This window comes from Dipodomys merriami, unplaced genomic scaffold (assembly GCF_024711535.1).
Source record: "Dipodomys merriami isolate MVZ:Mamm:240054 unplaced genomic scaffold, mDipMer1.0.p SCAF_339, whole genome shotgun sequence".
Lineage (NCBI taxonomy): Eukaryota > Metazoa > Chordata > Mammalia > Rodentia > Heteromyidae > Dipodomys > Dipodomys merriami.
The window spans coordinates 243431-248482 of NW_027204926.1; the positions used below are offsets into that span (position 1 = coordinate 243431).

The 5052-nt window shown below is 32.3% G+C and overlaps 1 pseudogene; it reads right to left on the reverse strand.

Annotated features, from left to right (window-relative positions):
- Window positions 1-2109: 2109 nt before the first annotated feature.
- On the reverse strand, window positions 2110-2206 carry LOC138803220 (U6 spliceosomal RNA; annotated as a pseudogene).
- Between the last annotated feature and the right edge of the window lie 2846 nt (window positions 2207-5052).

The following is a 5052-nucleotide window of genomic DNA, read 5'->3' on the forward strand; positions in this document are numbered from 1 at the left end:
AATTTCTTATAAAATTGAACTTTACTCCAACAAAATGAATACCAGGAAACTATCACTTGGAATATGTGAGTGGAAGTCAAAAGGAAGGAATAAAGAGAGTTATGGAGGAGGAGCCTGAAGGTATAATATTCAATACAGATAGTATGAAACTAGAAAAAATTAAAGTGGGGTGAGGTTTGGAAGGGTGTGGAAAAGTTATATAAAGAACCATTTTACTTTAAAAAACTGATATGTTGAATGAAAATTCCCTTGTACAAGTATTTAAGATAATAAGAATATAATTAAAAACAATGGAGACATCTGATCTTAAATTCTATTTCCATCTCTTTTAAAAAATAAATTTATTGGCTCTATAATTTGATGAGAGGGATGGATTTTGTGGCTAGCTAAATCATTGCACATCTCTCTCTCTCTTCTTCTCTCCCTTTCATGGTTCTTATAAGTAATATGATTGCTCCATAATTATCATAATTTATTTTGCTTTTATATTTTTGGTTGCATCATTTCACTTTCTGCTCTGCCATATCCCAATTCATTTACATAGAAGATATTATTTCCTGTTTTCTCATTCTTAGAATAAGCTGCAAAAGAAGACAACACTGGTCCTCATTTTCAGTCTGTACCTTTAATTACGGAGGAAAATCTTTCCTCTGCTCTCTACCAATTCCCTACTCTCCAGTTAGAATAATTTAGAATAGTAAAAATGAAAAAAGAGAAAATAAATAATAGTGAAAAAAACAGATGCAGCAAATTCACCAGATTTTTCTGACCATTTCATCCAATGTGAACTATTGGGGAAATACATGGACAGCTCATTCTCACTGGCACTCAAAGTCTCTGGTTAGGCAATTCTGATGAAGTTGAGGAACAAGATGAAAAAGTGAGAAATGGTATCAATTGCAAAAAAAAAATGAAATAGTATCCAAGGAAAATTCTTCTTTGTTCTGCTGAAAATAATCGCCTTACTACAGTGCAGAGACTACTTTCCAAAAAGGTCACTCATGTGATTACTAGGAATGACGATGAGTATACCCCTCTTCATCGAGAAGCCTAAGTGGACACTTAGATATTGTCCATGAATTGGTGGCTCAAGGCAGATATTCATGCAATAACTGTGAATGGCTGGACATCCCTGCACAGTACTTATACATGGAATAATAACAGAGTGGCTTCTTTATTTCATCATGATGCAGATACCAATGGCCAAGTTAAAGGCTTCTTGACCCCCATGCATCTTGCTGCTGGGAATATATATAGCAATGATACGCTGGATCTCCTTCTATTGAACCATTATATCAAGTTAGTTCTGAAGCACAACTTGGAAGAAACTGAATTTGATATTGCCAAAAGGATAAGTATGTATCACTATCTCTTTGAAGTTGTGGAAATCAGTACAAATTGTTCTCCTAAGTCCTAATGGATCAGTTAAGTTTCTTTAATTTCAAAATTGCCAGTCCATCCTATGTGACCATAGAAAATATTTTCACAATACAAAGAAACAGCAATACCTTACTTTAAAAATTCATGTATTCCATGGTATTCTTCCAAGTGAATTGCCTGACTTTGATGTCAAAATATATTTTAGTTGTTTGTATACATCTATAATGATTTCTATAGAGTTTGTGATTTTTTAAATCAGAAAAATATTTTAATTTATCTGTTGAAATGAGTAGTACAGAAACTAAAGATATTTCTGGTGCTTGTCTGAAAAAGTATATTTTAAAATGTTTAGTATTCTGTTTGTATAATGTCCATAATCTGTTTCATTCGCTCCTAGATATAATACTTTGAATTTGACATTGTTTTATAATACATACCTTCATTAATAAATGTGTCCTTTCAGATTGCATTCCATACAGAAACATTTTAAGATTCTTTTAATTCCTAGGTCCTTATAGAATTTTATTTCTTTCGGATAAAATGACAATGTTATTTATTTCAAAAGTTTTATAAAGGTTATGCTATGTAAAGGCCTTTCTAAAATAGTGAAGATTGAATACACTGATGTCAAACTAACTTTTATTTCTATGAATTACATATATTATTACACTTGTATATTTGTAATCAACTTTTGAATAACAGTTTTTCATTTCTTGCATCTGAAGAATGAAAAATATGGAATACTTCACAAATTTTCATATCATCCTTGTGCAAGAGGCATGTAAATCTCTGTATTGTAATTCGGGTAGACCTGCTGCTGAAGCATGTAGTATCCTATAAACTTAAGTAATCAATGATGCAATCTTAAGACAGGTATATATCCTTGGATGCCTATTTGTAACAAGGAAACCTTATTGTTCCCAAAATTGCTATTCATCTTATTTCTGTAAAATTCTGTGTATGGTGGAAAAAACTTATGTTGTTTGTTCGATTGCTCACATTTGCAAGTTTTTGTAAATGACTATTTTAAGTCTTTTTCATTTGAAATTTGATCATACTTTGAAGCCGTTATAGATAGGTGCAAAGGTGATGGATTTTCAAGTACTTATTTATTAACTGATTTAGCTTTGTGGAGCTAATGGATTCAAAGTAAGCCTTGCTTAAGAGCTACTTCTAAATTTCTGCAGCTTAAAATTTCCCAAATGAGGTCTTGCTGGCACAAATGTCTCCTTGACCTTTTACCCTTGCTTCGTATAGGAACAGCCCAACCAGAATGTCTTACCCTGACAGCATAGATTGTCTTACTGGAGCAAAACTAATCTTAGTTACAAGGGATTATATAGAGACGAACAGTTCAGACAGAACTGTTCGGACTAAAAGGTATTTTTTTCAAAATATAACTGCTTATTACACCCTACCATTCCAAAAGTAGCTAAAGCCAAGAAGGTGAAAAAATTGTTCATATGCATGATTACCTAATGTCCTGGCCTGACTACCATCCAACCAGGCAGGAAGTTACACCACTGATTTTCTATCACCAAATATATTCCATAGCTCCAGGAGAAGTCCATATGTTTCTCCTCATTATTAGGCCTGAAATTGGTAGTGTTTTAACCACAGTGTTTCCCCTTGCCTCCAAGCTGTACATCCCCGAATGGTAAAGCTTTAGTTCTAATTCTCCCAAACAATGAGGTAGAGGCAATGGAATAATACTTTAAAACAGTTGCCTTTGATTCCCTAACCACAACGGAACAATGCAAAACATTTTCTTATAGATAATTATATATTTTATATTTATATGTGTTGATTTTATATTTCACAAAGTGGATCTTACTGGAATTAATTGATAATTTGACAAATTAATTTATATTATTCCAATAAATAGATTGGAATATAAATAATCAGGATTAGAATATATATTAGAATATAAAAAGGATCAATGCAATGTTTTCGGTATAAACTTGTGATACTTTCTACATGTTATTGGTCTTCTGAATTCACATGGTAAAAAAAAAACAATGTTGTTTTCCTCTAATCTATAAGGGATTTTACTCTGCTGCTCTGTTTATTGTTTTAACTCGCTGGTCCCAAATTGTTTTTCTCCATATTTCTGAAGCATTCTTCCTGATTATACTCAAATTTTGCTGATATGATGTCTAAAAGGTATTATTCTTCTACAGGATCCATGGGTCCTAGGATCCCAGCTCCCAGTTATCCGCATCATCAGATAACTAGGGCAAAAGTTCCCACCTATGCCCATGCAACATGCCAAGAGAAAGTAATTGAAGACCCATCTCAATTTCTCATTTCTTATATTTCAGGGCCCCAATTCCTTGAAATGCAGGAATTAGCAGTGAGCAATTGGGAAATGCAAGGCAACTTAAAATGCAAGATGAAATCACAAAATGTTAAAGTACAGTAATTCAAACCTTCAATTTTCAGATGACCATGCCACATGAGTGGAAAAGACCACAAATGTCACAAGATTATTTGTAGTACCCTTCTCCTAATGGTTAATGAATGATTTCAGTCCAGTATCAGCAGGCTAAAAAATAGTTCCTGAACGATAGATCCATAATTGGTCTACCAATGCTAGGAATACTTGACATAGAGGTCAAATATAATTCAAAAAACATTAATTGAGAATATCTTTAGTGCTTCAAAACACTGGTACTTCAGTAAACTTGGCTTTGTAGTATAAAAATGTTGTCATTCTCAAACAAATGATAACCTACATTTAATCTGCTGAAAGTATATTCCTTTTCAAATAAACTTTTAAAAATCACATTTGCCAAAATAACACTTTACAAGTGATGATATTTAGTGAGGTTACTAGTCTTTCGAGTGTAGGGAGCAAGTTTCAATAGAGTTGATTTATTCACCCAGCACTAATGCCAAACAGGTTCAACCATTCATTAAAGTGTAGGAATAGTACCCCCCACCATTTGTGTTTTTCAGTAGGTGCCTTCAAAAATTTGTTAAATAGTTCAGCCTCCAATATTTCAAACCAAAACATTAGCTAATAAAGTAAATTTCATCACATAAGTACATTTTAAAAAGTCATGAATAGTTGCCTTATCATATGGTGTTTTATGTTTTCCCTATATGTCTAATATAGTAAGAAATATGACTTTAAGTCTTGAATATGGGTACTCATCAGAGATTTGACAAACATACAATCTGTCTTCTATTTCTATCATATTCCTCTACCGTAGTAAATTTTATATTTCTTCTTTTGCCAATAATTATAGGTAGTTTAAAATATTATCCCATGTAAAATAAAATAATCACACACCACTGTACAAAGCCATTTATAAAAACTGGTAGTTAGGAATACATTCTAAGCCATTTTTAAACTTTCTTGTTGACTACAGATTAATCTTCCAAATGGAGAGCAATGAAATCATGTCTAGGTGCTTCATGCCTCCAGTCTTGCAAATTGTTACTTCAGATGAATGAATTATGGAAATATAAGCTGACATCAGTTCAAGTATATGCAGAATTGAAACTCCATGGAATGTATATAAACCTTTCAAAGTACTAACAGACAGTTTAACAGAATGAGTATCAGGAAATTAAATTAATAGTAATAATAGTAAAGGAATAATAATAAAGCCATAGAATGAACGAAGAATGGAACAAGGGGCAAGTACAGCTAGAATACTTAATATA